The following is a 16,381-nucleotide window of genomic DNA, read 5'->3' on the forward strand; positions in this document are numbered from 1 at the left end:
GGACGGGGGTTTTAGTTCTGAGAATGGGAAAGAAGCAGGTTGGGTAGGGCTGTTGTGAGGGCATTCGGCAGTCTCATAAGAAGGGGTTTTATGGGGGCGCCTGGGTGGTGCAGTCGTTAGGCGTCTGTCTGCTTTCGGCTCAGGGCGTGATCCCGGCGTTCTAGGATCGAGTCCCACATCGGGCTCCTCCGCTGGGAGCCTGCTTCTTCCTCTCCCACCCCCCTGCTTGTGTTCCCTCTCTCGCTGGCTGTTTCTCTGTCAAATAAATAAATAAATAAAAAGTCTTTAAAAGAAAAAAAAAGGGGGGGGGGTTTATGGCCAGATAAGAAGCGTAGGTGAAGTACTAGAATAAGTCTGAATGACAGTTCCTATTACACTGTCACCATTATAGGACATTTAAATATGCCATTCCTATAACAGTCGCTTCATTATTTGGTCTTTCCTCTGGATTTGGTTCCTTTGCTCTTTTCCCCCTTTCCTTTCCCTCCTTTTCTTTGCTTTGTTTTGTTTTCTTTTGTGGTACTCGTTACAAAAAAAAAAAAAAAAAAAAAGAGAGAGAGAGAGATACTGGTGATTTTAAAAGTCTGAGATATTGTCCCTGCCCTGCCAGTTCTGATAAATACCTCTCATCTCAAAGACTGGCTAGGAGGTCCAAAGCCAGAGGCTTCTCTGGGAAACTAATTTAGTCCGATGTTGCATGAGAAAAAAAAAAAAAAATCAAATTTGAAGGTAATGATTCTTCCTGGGAGAAACTGTTAAGCATATGGGTTCTAGGTGGAAATGCTTTCTATGATCGAACAGCAGCAACCAAGGCAACAAGGTATATGCTAATGCTGATGAACACACATTCTCAAGGTTACTTTGTTATGTGTACTTGCCAAGAATCACAGTAGACATATTCTCAAGTTCAGGGCTAACTTTTCTTCTTTTTATTTATTTATTTTTTTTAAAGATTTTATTTACTTATGTGACAGAGAGACAGCCAGAGAGAGAGGGAACACAGCAGAGGGAGTGGGAGAGGAAGAAGCAAGCTCCCAGCGGAGGAGCCCAATGTGGGACTCGATCCCGGAATGCCAGGATCACGCTCTGAGCCTAAGGCAGACGCTTAACGACTGCGCTACCCAGGCGCCCCTAATTTTTCTTCTTTTTAAAAAAAAAAACAGTGAGTCTGAATTTTTAGGAAACCAGGAAGCCTAGTGACTCAGCAAGGAGATGCTTTGCATAGGATTCAGATTTTACACATCATTCAGAATTTACATTAGTCTAATTCCTATGCATGTGAGAATTATTGCTTGTTGTTTTCAGGGGGGAGAAAGTTGGTGGGGCGTGCAGAAGCAGAAATATCTGCTTTAAGAAGGGCGGTTCGTGTTGTATTCATACCCTCTATAGAGACTAATATTGTTAGCAATGATTAAATCAAATTTTGACTTAATAACATCATTTGCAGTAGGATCAACAGGCAGGCTTCTCCCTGAGTAATAGCTCACATTTACATTAGCACTTAATACTTTTCAGAGATTTTGATACGAGTTCTGCATATACTGATTCATTTAATCCTCGCAATAACCATATGAGGTAGGCATTATGATTACTCTAATTTTAGAGAAGAAGAAACTGAGGCATAGAGAGGTTAAATTAGCTGTGCACAGTTATATGGTATTAAGTATTAGAATTGTGATTAAAACCCAGCCTGACTCTTAACCAGTATGAGATTTAGAAAATATGAACAACAGCTGGTACAAGTTTACAGATAACATTGTCCCAGAATTCTTATAAACATGATATATTCCTTTTGTAATAAAATACCTTTCTAAGATAGTGTACACAGGCAATAATATGACTTTGTTTTTAACAAGAATTTTTTTTTTCCATTTTATTTATTTAGTTAACAAATGTTCACTGAAATCTTTGTTGCAGACTTTTGGGATTCATCAGTGAACGAAAAGATTCCTACCTACCCGAGGTTACTTTCTAAGAGAGCGAGTTGTTGACAGGCAAGATTTGTTTATTTTCATCTTTTTCTTAAGAAATAGGGAATAACCAGCATTGACCTTACAGTAAGTGTCAGGTAGGTCCAAGCCTGTAGAGAGGAATTTGACTGAATAGGTCTCAGAACATGAAGGCATAATCCATTTCATGGGCTCTGGCATATAGGCCCCATACAAACACGCAATATTGTTCTTTAGTACCTGCAGAAGTGAACCGAAGTTTTAATCCACTGGAAATCTGTGAAAACTGCATGGAGGAGGCCCTTCTCTAATTAAACATCAATATTGTTTTATGGAAAAGGATTTTTGTTACTGTGTTTTTTGTTTTTTGTTTTTTACTTTCGCTAGCACGCTGTTGTGTCTACAGGACATTAAATCAGGTAAGAATTTCTATAGCTTTTGGTTGGTTATGCTTCAGAGGAAAAGATTCATTAATGACAATAATCTTCTGAGACTTATTTGGAGTGAAGAAAGCTACATTTCAGCACTTTGAATTTATCTGTTTCGGGCTAAGCAGTACAAATGGGCTGCTGAATGGTGTTACTGCATCTTCAGCCACGGAGAAAATGGTATTTTGTGCTGCTCACTTAGATAGGATACTGGAATATCAAATAATCAGACAACCTTTGTGTCTGGAATATCTTCCCATAGGTTTTACACAATGAACGATTTATTGTGCAGATTAGATAGTGGGTTCACATAATGTTTTGCTGTTGTTTTGAAGCGATAACTTTTTAATGTGCTGGTTATTTGTCTTGTTTGGATGAGGGTGCTTATTTATGAGTGCTTTGCAAAGACTAGATAGAGGAGGTTGTGTGGTTTAGACGAATCAATAAAAATACACATGCATAAATAAATGAAGCACATCTTTTACTATGACCTAGTTAAGCCTTTTGTTTTATCACCTTTAAAATGTTTTCAAAACATTTACGATCATTAGAATTTGATATCTGAAGCTTGCAGGTTTTTATGCTGCTGCTTGGTTGAGAAGGGTAGTGTGAGTTCTTAGCAGCACAAACTCAGACATCTCAGAGAGCCATTTTTAGATCTCTTTTCTTCTCTATTTTTATTAGTAACCTTGTAGCTCAGTATGAGATCTCTTCTGTGTAAATTGACAGTGTGCCAATGCCGTGGTGTGAAATTGCACTTTGCAACTTTGCCCCAAGGAATTTAGCAGCCCATAGTTGAACTTTGATAAAAATGAATGGATTATTTCTCCCCAATAGGAAAAGCTGAATGGCCTGGTGTGCAAGACATTAGATGGTGAGTCAGAAGTCACAGCCTTGTCACTTGCTGTGTGACCTTGGGCAAATCAATTAACTTCTCTGTGCCTCAGGTTCTCCATCTGTATAATGAGGACCACGATACCTACCTTAAAAAGGAGGTGGAAGGTTTAATGAGGCAGTGTCTGTAAAACACATTAAGCTCCATGGAAGAGAGGTGCTCTGTAATTACAAGCCATTATTACTGAATTTAAAAGACAGTAAAATGGAACCATTATTTTATCTTCACCTGTAGGAGCTATTTCACCAGAAATAGTATTAGAGAAAATCTTAAAGCTAAATGGCTTATTTAAAATGCTTGAATTTTCAAAAGATTCCTTCCAATTATACAAAATATCAAAACTTCAATGTAATAGATCTAAGAATTAAAACAATTATGTACATTGGCAGAATACAAATTACTGAATATTAAGCTTTGGATGGTTTCGTATTTATTCCACTGTATAGATAACACTAAGCTTAATTCATCTCAGGGAGATCATTGTCTATTTGATCTTTAGCACCTTAAAAGAGTTTCTAAGAACTCCCCTACAAATCTGCTCCAGTTTTTAGCAAAACAGTCTTTTAAATTTAACTGTAGAGTTCTTGCTCAATTTAACTGAGAAATTTTTTTATCCTCAATGGAAAAGAGAATAGCCATTTTACATATTACACTAAATTTTTGTATGCTTCAGGAGAATAATTAAGTTGTATTTTTGTCTCAATGCTAAATATACTTTTTCATCATTGTTCAGAAGTCCTTTTTTTGTTTTTACAATATTGGTATCTCTTTCAACTCTGTATCTTCTTCAATTTTTCACAATACTTCACTGTTGCAAGGTCCAAGCTATTGAATTGATACAGCTCCTACTAGTTTTGCCTCCAACAAGTTTTTGGGCTTTTTTTAAGTTACCAAATCTTCCAGTTGGTTTACTTATTGGCGACCTGAAAAGTTAGAACTATATCATGAGTTGCTTCCAGCATTCACATCCTACATTGCTATATATTTTTATTTTTTCAATAGTTTATTGAGTATCAATCAAGTATTCCAGGCCTTTCATATGATTTGACATATTTAATTATTTCAACAACCTTGTTAAATATATTACCACTTCTTTATTGGTAAGGGAATTACATTCCAACAGGAAGCCCCATGTTGCTTATAGTTAAGTCTCTGGCCATTGAAGTCAGGCAAAATTGGTACTGAATCCAATGAATTCAATTCCCTAGGTTTCATTTTGTCTATGTGGTCTCATAATACTTATTTCAAAGATTTAATGAATACTAAACAAGATAATATGTAAGGACTTAACATAATGCCTGGTATGTTAAACACCTGATCATTGTAGCATCTTGGTTTAATTGTGTTGGGATTATGGTTAATGTTACTGATTCATCATCCTAGGTAACACATCTAGAAGGTAGAGCCATAATTTTGAGGTAAGTTTGTCCAAAGCCCAACTCCAGTCACTTATTCAAGAGGTATTTAGCTAGATTTTAAGGTGTCAACAATGAAAATCTTGTTAGAAATAATAGGTAATTTCTCAGTTTCTTCTTGCCTTCCTTCAAGGTAACTGAGACTACATAAACCAATTATTGGGTTAAGTTCCTGTTGAGAAATTTGTTTTATCCATTATATATATGTACATATATATGTGTATATATGTATATGTTTATTACTCAAAAATATTTATGTACATATTTAAAAGATATTTTTAAAAGCTTGATATTATTAATGGACGATCAGTTAATAAAATATATAATAATAAATAAGCTACATAACCAATTAATTCACTTCTTTGTTCATCTGCAGAGTAGTGTTTCAATGATTTGTTATCACCAACACTGTGCTGGGAGTATGAAGAATACAAAGTCGTCTCTTTCTTACCAGGGATTCCACCTTGGTTTTGTTGTGGTTGTTGTTGTTACTGCTGTTGTTGTTTTTTTTTGGGAATCTCAAATGACTCATATGAATCCTAACCCTTAAAGAGATGTCCATGAATTTTGAACAAAGCTAAATTCTTGAGGAGCATACAGCCAAGGAGGAATATAAGACATGTACCGATCTGACTCTGCTACAAAATAAAAACGTTATGGTTTTACCATAAAGGAGAGGGAGAAATTGGCCTTCAGAGCTCAGCAGTGGATAGATCCCTTATAGAGTACAGAAATGAAATTTCCTGAAGAGGAAGGAATTTAAGTGGAGTCCTGAAGGATAAACAGGACTCAGAAATGGACAGACAGAATTTTATTCATTTTGTCCTCCATGCCAGGAACAGTGCTTTTTGTGCATTTCTACATTCTCCTACTTCTATGAAGTAGGCATCATTTTACAAAGGAGGAAAGTGGGATTCAGAGAGGATAAGATACTTGACTGGTAATGATAAAACTGGATTTGTTACGGGCTAGTTTGACTGTCTACCCCCGTCCTGTAGGTCCAGGGGGACAGTGGATTGGGTAGGAAAGCAATGAGAACAAGAGAAAAGTTCACTTTGGAGAAATTTGTTCTGGGTCTCTTTAATCTTATCCCCATTCATAAAGGGCCAAACTAGAACTGACTTTGCCCTCAGATAATATAAAGCCAGATTACCTTGCCTTGCATTTTATGGATCACTGTGTGATCATAGATCTCTTGCTACCTCTCCTCGACTAATTTTCCCTCCGTAAAAAATTTGATACTCACATTTAGTGATAAAGTTAGAGATATTCTGGTTCAATTTTTTTTAAAAGATTTTATTTATTTATTAGGGAGAGAAAGAGAGTGAGAGAGCACAAACAGGGGGAACCACAGAGGGAGAAGGAGGAATCCCGAGGTTGGACTCGATCCCAGGACCCTGGAATCATAAACCTGAGCAGAAGGCAGATGCTTAACCGACTGGACCACTCAGGGGTCCCTCTGGCTCAATTTTTTATCACAATTAGAGATGAGTGGCCCTGGGCACTTTTTAAAGCTTTCTGAACTTTAGTTTCTATATTCATGTAGTTGTAATAGTTTTATCTACCTTTTATTATTTTATGAAGATTAGAAATAATACATGATAAAATTTAACAAACATTCTGTCAAGTAGGGATAATAATTACCCTTAGGATTATTTGGGGGATTATCAGATGAGGTAAATGATACGAATGTTTTGTAACAAAAGCATTTGGATACTGAGAAAAAAGTATCATTACCACAAAAAAGTATAAATAATATATATGTTGATTACATATATAGAAAGCCACCTACACTTCCTAGTGCACAGCAGCTGCTTAATAAATAGTAACTGGTAAGCCATGTAGCTCTATATTAATGCTAAAAATAAGATAATATTTTATCAATTTTGATATCCTATTTTAAATATAACATGCATGTAAAATCAATTCATGATTTCTCATGGAGTTTTCAGAAAAAAGAATGAAGCTCCATAATTCTATCATACAGAGAAATTGTGGTATTGCTGACACACATATGTACTGGAACACACATGCAATTGTCATATCTGATTTAAGTGAGTTTTTAACTTACCATTTGATAATATTCACTTTTCTTGACATCAAATTGTTATATGATATATTGTTATATCAGCTTAATTAAGAATTCATTTATTCTTGAACACTTAAATTTTTTTCTATTGGGCTTGTGCATAAATCTTTGACTTTTCTCCTCGTTTACTTTTTAGGAAAAAAATTGCAACTCAAAAGTAAAATAACTGTACTAATGATATGTATATTTTTCAAGTTTTTTTATACATCATTTCATTTTTTAAAAAAGATTTTATTAATTTATTTGAGAGAGAGTGAGCAAGAGAGCAGGGCAGCGGTAAGGGCAGGGGCAGAGGGAGAGGAAGCAGACACCCTGCTGAACAGGGAGCATGATGTGGGGCTCCCTCCCAGGATCCCGGGATCATGACCTGAGCTGAAGGCAATTGCTTAATTGACTGAGCCACCCAGGTGCCCCTCACACAACATTTGAAACTGCCTTCCAGGAATGTTGTCCTATTATTTTGGTTAGCATTCTTCACCTTTTAAAAAAAAAAACTTATTTAGATTTCAGTTGGTAAGATAGTTACTAAGATTCAGTGTAATATTAGTTTCAGGTGCCCTCCTTAATCCCTATCAGCTATTTAGCAACCCCTCCCCCCCACCATCCATCCATCAGTTTACTCTCTATCCTTCAACTTTTCTGTATTATTTGGAAAAGGTCTTCAGTTTTCTTCCTTTTTTTTTGTACCGGTAGCTACTCTGGAATCTCATGTAAATTATTCTGCTGAATGTCAAAGCTCTGAAGATCATTCACACAATTTTCTGTGTATTTAAGAGCCTTGTGATTTACTGGAGGAGGAAAAATGATTTTATTTTTATTTACTTATATCTTATTCTGTATTTTCATGATAGTATGCATTTAAAAGTATGAGGAAAGTTTCTCTGGAACTGAGAGATTTAAATTCATCTTCCTAAATCCAAAAGTGGTTTAATATGCCAAATTTAGCAAAGTATACACATTGATTTATATCCACTTTTATTGAGCTTAGGTTGAAAATATTTCAGCCACTAAAATGCCTATCAATATTAGTGCCAAAAGACTAAAATTACTGTAGGAAGAGTATTTTGGAAGTTGGGACTCCTGAAGCCTTTAAATCTCTTGTAGCGTTAACTTCAATTTAGTCTTTTGGGATACAATTATTTTGTGTGCTTGTGTCACTCTTCTAAAACCAGCTACTTTTATCTATAGCTCTCCAAAATTAACTTTGCATTAGGAGCTGAGAAAAAATAATATGAATAACACATTTACTAGTTCACTGAAAATAAAATTATAAGAAGTGACATCATTAATATACATTAAAACTTTTAAAAAATGGACTTGTATTTATTATTTTGGTAACTAACTGCTTATGGTTTGTATGTGCTAAAATAATCAAGGATAGCATGAAAATATGCGATGATGCCATTGACTGCATGTTTATGTCCCCTCAAAATTCATAGGTTAAAACCTAATCTCTATTGTGATGGTACTTGGAAGTGGGGCTCTTGGGAGGTGATTAGGTTGTGAAGGCAGAGCCGTCATGAAGGGAATTTGTGTCCTTATAAAAAAGACCCCGGAGGGGCGCCTGGGTGGTTCAGTGGATTAAGCATCTGACTCTTGATTTTTGCTCAGGTCAAGATCCCTGGGTCTGGGAATCAAGCCCTGTATAGGACTCCCTGCTCAGTGGGGAGTCTGTTGTTTCTCGCTACCCCTCCCCCTGCTCACTCTCTCTTTCTCTCTCAAATAAATAAGTAAATCTTAAAAACAAAAAACCCAAAAAACAAAAAAACAGACCCCAGAGAGCTCCCTCACCCTTTCTGCCATGTGAAGTCATGGAGAGAGCACAGCTTTCTGTGAACCAGGAAGTAGGCGCTCACCAGATATCAAATCTATAAATCTACTGGTGCCTTGACCTTGGACTTCTCAGCCTCCAGAATTGTGAGAAATAAATTTCTGTTGTTTATAAGCCACCCAGTCTCTGGTATTTTGTTATAGTAGGCCAAATGGACTAAAAAGTGATAATTTCATAAAGATTAACCTTTGTAAAACTTAGCATGCTCAGGAAAGCAGAATTGGGCATTTGTAGTTTGTAGTAGTCATGTTGAGCTAATGTTTCTGTTTTATTCAGAAACAATCAGTGTAAATAATTTGGGGACTTTTTTTCATTTTGGTCTCAATGAAATTCAGTCATGTCAGATTTTCTTTTAAGTCTCTTTGGCTTCATTATCAACTTCTCCTTTTTGCATGAAAAGCTCATCATTCCTAAAGTCAAATTCATAATTCTTCTGGAGAAGACTGTCTCTTAAAAATAGAATAACTTTATGGGATATATAGAAATGAAATTTAGGACAATGTGCAGGTTCATGGAGAGAGGGTTTATCAAATAGAACCTGAATCAAACTACTCGAGTGAGAATAATGTAAAATTGTGCAAGTGTTTTTTTCCCCTTCAATATGAAGCCATTTGTGGCTCAAAAGAATTTGAGAGGGTTGTAGGGGAAGAGCTAGATAAAGCCCAGCAAGGGATAGAAGATTATAGCAAAATGAGAAAAGCAAAATTCAGCTATTTTCAATGCAAATTTGATAAGTGGGCAGTGTTCAATATAAAGGAAACTCTAATATTCACCACTCTCTTATACTTAAGTAAAAGTCAGCTAAACATACTGTCAGTGTTATTTTAAAAAGAAAGATTTATAGAGGAGCCCTGTTGGGGATGGGGGAGTGAAACTGTGTAGAAGAGAAATAACATATGCAAAAGGCTAGACATAAAAGCAGAAACTGAGAATTAGGCAACATCATGGACGTGGAAACAGGTGTTAAGGGTAAATGTCATGCTAAGTGAAATAAGTCAATCAGAGAAAGACAATTATCATATGGTTTCACTTATATGTGGAACATAATGAATAGCATGGAGGACATTAGGAGAAGGAAGGGAAAAATGAAAGTGGGGGGAATCAAAGGGGGAGATGAACAATGAGAGACTATGGACTCCGGGAAACAAACTGAGGGTTTCAGAGGGGAGAGGGGTGGGGGGATGGGCTAGCCCGGTGATGGGTATTAAGGAGGGAATGTATTGCAATGAGCACTGGGTGTTACACGCAAACAATGAATCATGGAACACTACATCAAAAACTAATGATGACTAGCATAACATTAAAAAAAGGGGTAAATGTCAGTCCTCCAAAAATTCCCATACTCATTTGGAAGGACAGTAAGTTTCCTTTGAATGCATTGGATGAGGTTGTCATAATTGTACTTAAATCTTAAAGGATAAGGTGACTTCAACACCTTAGGAGTTGAGGGCTGATATCTGAATTGTGTCATAAAATAATACCTTATACCAAATCCAGCCTTATAGAAAATCATCATATCTGTTTCTCACATAAATGATTTTCTTCACAGACCGTTAAAAGATGTTATGGTTCTTTAGAAAATATTAGTATATGTTAGTTAACTGTTTTGATAATATTAGAATATAATTTGGCTTTTATTAATCTATTTGCTTGCTTAACTTCTTGTTTATTAAAAACAGGCACTAAGTACATGCTTTATTTTAAAATATTGAACAGGTCATTGAACAATTATTAAGGACTTACTAAGTATCAAGAACTGATCATAAAATACTGAGGAAAATAGACATGATCTCAGGTCTCATAAAGATCACATTCTGCTGAGAGAGACATTAGCCAAATAAGAAAATTAAATTAAAAAATGTAACCCATGCCAAGTGCTACAAAAACAAAAACAAAAACATATGTGCTATGAGAGCATCAGATTCAAGGTAGGGAAAGCTTCCTTAAATAAATTTTGCCTGGGCCAAAATCTTTGCTGCACAGGAGGTAACTGATGAAGAGGACAGGGGGAGGGAGCACGACAAGAGGAAGGACGCAGAAGCATAAAATTGGTGCTACAGAAGGGAGAAGGTAGAGCTTTCCAGAACAATAAGAAGTTCTCTATTGTTAGAGCAGGCAGTGAAAGGGGGCTTAAGGTATAATCTAAGCCTGTAGTTATCAGGGACAGTAGGGTCCCATTTCATGCTAGGCTTTCCTGGCTTCTTTCAATGGCTTTGGCTTTATTTTGTTCTAAACCACTAAAGAATTCAAGTGTACCTAAAAGAAGCAGGAAAGTTGATATGTTTAAATTTGTATTTAAAAGACAATCCCTATTTCTGAGTTGAGAATATGGATTGGAAGTGTGAACAAGCAAAATAATCTAGGAGTCTATTATAGAAATCCAAATGAGTGATAGAGTAACTTGGGTTATGACTATTGATGCAAATGGCTACTGTGAACAAATTTGAGGTAAACAAACTTTAAAACATAAAAGAAATTGGATATTTGGAGGGGTGGATAAAAGAAAGTAAACAGTTAAAAATGACATTGTGTTTCTTTCTTGCAGTATTCAACAGTCATTCAATAAAACAGGCATCTCTGAAAAAGGGCAGATACAGGAAGAAAAGATCATGAATTTAGTTAGAATGGGTTGAACAGCTGGTGACTTTGAACTATTTAAAAGGAGATATTAAAAGTGAGTTGGACATAATAATTTGAAATAGAAGAAAAAGTCTAGGCTAGCTGCAATGACTTCTGACACCAATTACCCAGATTTAAGCCACAACTTACAGGTTAAGGACATAGTCTTCCACAAGACTACCCTCACTTCAGACAACTGCAAAAACAGGGGTCCCCAGACCACTCTCACTTCTGATCAGCTAACCTCTAATTTGAGAGATCCCGTGTCTCCTCAGGTTCAACAATTCACTAAAACAGCTTATGTAACTCAAGAAAATGCTATACTTATGACAATGGTTTTATTATAACTAATTTACTCAAGTTAGAACCAGTCAAAGAGATGTATAGTACAAGATCTGGAATGGTTCCAAATGTGAAGCTTCTATTGTCCTCTCCTCATGGAGTCAGGACACTTTAACCTACCAGTACATTGATGTGTGACAGTACACAGAGTACTGCCAACCAGGGTTTACCTAACCTTCTGTATCGAGTTTTTATTGATGTTTCATTATGCAGGCATGATTGATTGGATCATTGGCCACATGATTCAAACTCAAAATTGGCCTTCCTCCCTTCCTCAGAGGTCAGACTGATATCACTTGGCTCAAAATCCCAATCCTTTAGTCACATGATTGGTCTTTCTGGCATGGCCAGCCCCATCCTGAATCATTTCATTAGTGCAAACTATATAGGGGTCCACCCAAAGTCACCTTGCTAGCATATGCCATTAGTTATGGTAAAAGGGGCCACCATGAATAACAAAGACACTCTTATCACTCAAGAAATTCCAAGGTTTGTGGTGCCTGGGTGGCTCAGTTGGTTAAGCATCTAACTCTTGATTTTGGCTCAGGTCAAGATTTCAAGGTCGTGAGACTGAGCCCCGAGTCTGGCTCATGCTGGGAGCTACTTAAGACTGTCTCTCTTCCTCTGCCCTCCCCTTCTTTTAAAACAATAAAAAAGAAATTCCAATGATGTACATGTTATCACCCAGGAATCAGGGAAAAGTTCAGACATTTTATTATACATTAACAATATAACTTAGTGAGGAATCTACATGCAGATAGTTGTCACAGCTGGAGGTAAGGATACACTTATCCAAGCATTTGCATGTTGAATTTGGGTGTGGTTTTAAGACAACATTGGAGTTTTAGAATCTCCAACATTGAAAGCCTAGGTTGAAGAAGGTGAGCCAATAAGGAGTGGAAATAAGGAATAAAGAGGTAAGATGGTTCTACAGTGTGTCTCCAAAAGTTGGAAGAAATCAGACATGGAACCACTGCTGAGACATCTTACAAAAGAAGGCATAAGAATTTTTTTAATTTACTGACTTGGATGTAATGCTGACTTTTAGCAAGTGTGTAGCTGTTTGGGGGCTCGAAAGTAGATGAGATGTCTGACTAAGTGAGATTCAGCAAGCATGGGCAACTACTCAAGGACATGTCACTATGAAGGGAAAGGATAAAGTTACTCTCATAGCTGGAAGAATGTGAAGAGTCTGGAATTTAGATTTTGTTGGATTTGGTTTGTTTTACTGAGAGATAATTGAAGTGATTTAAAGATAATGGAAAAGAACTAGTATGAGAGTTTGATTTTAAAAGAAAAGCTGTAGTTGGTTCTAGAGGATTTGGAAGAGAAGAAAGTGAAGCACAGATGTAAGAAGAGCTTTATGTTAGAGGAGGAAAAGGAAGAGAGATTGGGATACATAAAGACAGAATCATTCCATGACAGGCCTTCATGTGGGTGTTGGGCCTCAACAATGAACAAAGCAGAAATAATTCTAGCCTAGTGGAGCTTATAATCTAGTTAGGAAACTAACATTAAAGAAGAAAATAACCAAATACATACATAATTACCAATGAGAACTGTGTTACTGAGGAAGCAAATAGTATAAGGAGGTAGAAAGCAAACATACAAACAAAACAAACAAGTGGACCTACATAGACAACTTTGAGAGATGCTGAAAGTTGATATTTAGATTGAAAGTTGAAAGGGCTGGCCTTGTAAGGAGATGGGATTTGGAGAAAGAAGAAGAAGAAAATCCCAGAGAGTGAGTATGTCATGTGTAAAAGCTCTACCCAGGGAAAGAATGAGGGTGATATATTTGAGAAATTGAAAGGAGTCTAACGATGCTAGATTATAGTGATTATAGTGGGGAGGAGTGGAGTAGAGGTGGGGTTATTTAAAAGACACAAGGGAAAGTATAATCTGTTATATGTACCTGTATATATGCTCTATCATTCCTCTTTTCTTCCTGATACTACAAAATTCTTTTATTATATTTTTCCGTAGAAAGAACTTTCTTTAGCCATTCCTTAAGAGTAGATCTGTTAGCAACAAATTGTTTTAATTTTCCTTTGTATGAGAATTCCATTTTCCCTACATTCCTGAAGTTTAGTTTCTCCATATATCGAATTTGTAGCTGGCAGTTCTTTTATTTCAGCACTTGAAAGGGTTTATGCTACCTTCCTCTGGACTCCATGTTTTCAGATGAGAAATGTGCTGATATTTAAATTGGTATTCCCATATAAGTTGTCTTTCACTGGCTTTCAAGACTTTTTCTTTGTCTTTAGTTTTCAAAAGTTTGACTATGCTATGTCTTGGTCCAGATTTCTTTGAGTTTATTGCATTTGAGTTGGGTTTCATGAAGTTTCTTGAATCTATAGCTTTTAAAATTTGGTTATTGTATTATTTAGTTGTATAATTTCCTGTTGGCTCTTATTTATAACTTCCATTTCTTTGCTATGATTTTCTATATTTTCATTTGTTTTAAGAAAGCTTATAATTGATTATTGAAGCATTTCATAATTCCAAGTATCTGATTTATCACAGTGTTTGTGTCAGTTGATTGCCTTTTCTCAAAGTATAATTTTCTCAGTTCTTGTTTTAACAGGTGATTTAATTGTATACAGTACATTTTTTTTTAAGATTTTATTTATTTATTCAACAGAGAGAGAGACAGCCAGCGAGAGAGGGAACACAAGCAGGGGGAGTGGGAGAGGAAGAAGCAGGCTCATAGCAGAAGAGCCTGATGTGGGGCTTGATCCCATAACGCCAGGATCACGCCCTGAGCCGAAGGCAGACGCTCAACCGCTGTGCCACCCAGGTGCCCCTGTATCCAGTACATTTTGACAATAATGTTAGGAGACTCTAGGTCCTATTTAAATCTTTTATTTTAGAAGGCAGTCACTCTGTATAGATTTAACATACATATCCTACTTTTGTGTGTTGTGGTTCTAATGGAAGTTTGTTTCAGAATCTTTGTGGTACTATTGGTCAACTTGCTCTATCTGATGCCTGAAGGAGAAGGAGTTTATCCAGGCTGGATGTCCAGGTGCTTCTTAGTGGGAGAAGAGAGCCCTAGACCCAGGGAGATAAAAAGACTTTGTTGGCCAGAGGCTTGTTGCAGTAGGATCCTCTCCCCTTCCCTGGTATCTCTGGACAGAGAAGGGGAGTCTCAGACCTTCACTTCTGCCTGCTAATTCACCTTAGTGCTTCCCTTTAGGGTAGGCTGGTGAGGACTTCCTTGACCAGGTACTCATAATGGAATTCCTCACTCTTATAAGGGATGGAGAACACTTTCAGGCTGAGCTATGTGTCCTTTTTTTTTTTTTTTCCCCCAGGCTTCCTCCTGCCTACCCTCATGTCTCCTGGTGAGAGGTGGGGAGTGAGTCTCAGAGGTTAATGAGGCTTCCCAGATCAGGGTGCTTGTTGTCTCTCTTGCTAGTGCTATCCCTTTTGGTATTACCCCACCAGGAGGGGATTTTTAGGCTTTGTGGGGAAAGAGGTGGACTCTCCTGGCCACTTACTGTTAGAAGGTCTCCTGACGATCTTATAGGGTCACCTAGTGTTTTTGGCAGGGCTATTACTTTCTCTCTGGAGGAATGGACCTACCTGGGATCCTTCTGTTGCTAGGTTGAGAGTGGGGGAATGCTGGGTCAAGGATTCCTTCTGGTGGATGGAGGCCATAATATCCCTAGCCAATGGTCTTCCAATCTTGGGATCCCAAACTACTTAGTCCCCTTCTTAACAGCTTTGAGATATTTCCTTTGCTTGCCTCTGGCATTATTTCAAGGATTTATAACTGAACTTAATGGGGAGGAGGGGGAAAATGGGGTCATGCCATCCTGTCTGGACTGAAAGTCCCAATTAGTTAATAGTTCTTGCTTATACTATGAGTCATCTTAATAAAAATTTTAATCATGGGTGCCTGGGTGGCTCAGTTGGTTAAGAGTCCGACTGTTGATTTTGGCTCAGGTCATGATCTCAGGGTTGTGAGATGGCGACATGCTGGGCATGCATCTTGCTTAAGATTCTCTCTCTCCTTCTCCCTCTGCACCCTGCCCCACCGCGTTCTCTTTCTCTCTCAAAAATTTTTTTACTTACATTATGCATGTTTGGACTATGTGGTTTTCTTAATCTATAAAACTACAATGAAAAAATATAAGCAAATTTATTGTTGGATATAGATATGAAAATTAATGACATCACCATGATACTTTTAATATTTGAAAGAGAATTATTTAAATCATAGTTCAAACCACATATATACAGAAATTATTCAAATGCATACATGATCTAAGGAGTCTGAATCTGTTTCATAATGTTACTAAGTTAATTGAGTTAATTAATTAACTAGAGAACTTGAGTGCCTAATATTTGCTGGTCTTTATATCTAGTGGCTAAAACAATGAATTTAACAGATAAAACCCTTTGCCTCACTGAGCAAACATTCTTGAGAAAGGAGTGGCTTTTATTATCGTTTCAAAATAATTTAATTATTACATCTTTAGTCACATTTTAAGGTTATTTTAATTTAGAAGAGCAAACTCATTAAGTTTATGCTAAAAGATAATCTATCAGATTCAGAATTCTTAAGATTCACTACCTATTTAACAATCTGTAATTTAAAATTCTGTTTTTAATCTTATTTTTGTTCTTATTTTTAATCTTGAATGAACTTATATTTCCTGGTTGGATTACTTTAACAAAGGCATTTCAGGGCAATTTCTAATCTCTAAGCTCAATATCACGAGCTAATCAACTGAGGTATAGTTTGTGCCACATTTATGCCTAAATAAATGCTTGAAAAAACAGTCCTACAGAGTTATTTTTTTTA

The 16,381-nt window shown here is 36.6% G+C and overlaps 1 pseudogene; it reads right to left on the reverse strand.

Annotated features, from left to right (window-relative positions):
* Window positions 1-15,231, reverse strand: part of LOC100482475 — a 64,420-nt pseudogene extending 49,189 nt beyond the window's left edge.
* Window positions 15,232-16,381: the final 1,150 nt, after the last annotated feature.

Source organism: Ailuropoda melanoleuca, chromosome 7, assembly GCF_002007445.2.
Source record: "Ailuropoda melanoleuca isolate Jingjing chromosome 7, ASM200744v2, whole genome shotgun sequence".
In the NCBI taxonomy this organism is placed as follows: Eukaryota; Metazoa; Chordata; class Mammalia; order Carnivora; family Ursidae; genus Ailuropoda; species Ailuropoda melanoleuca.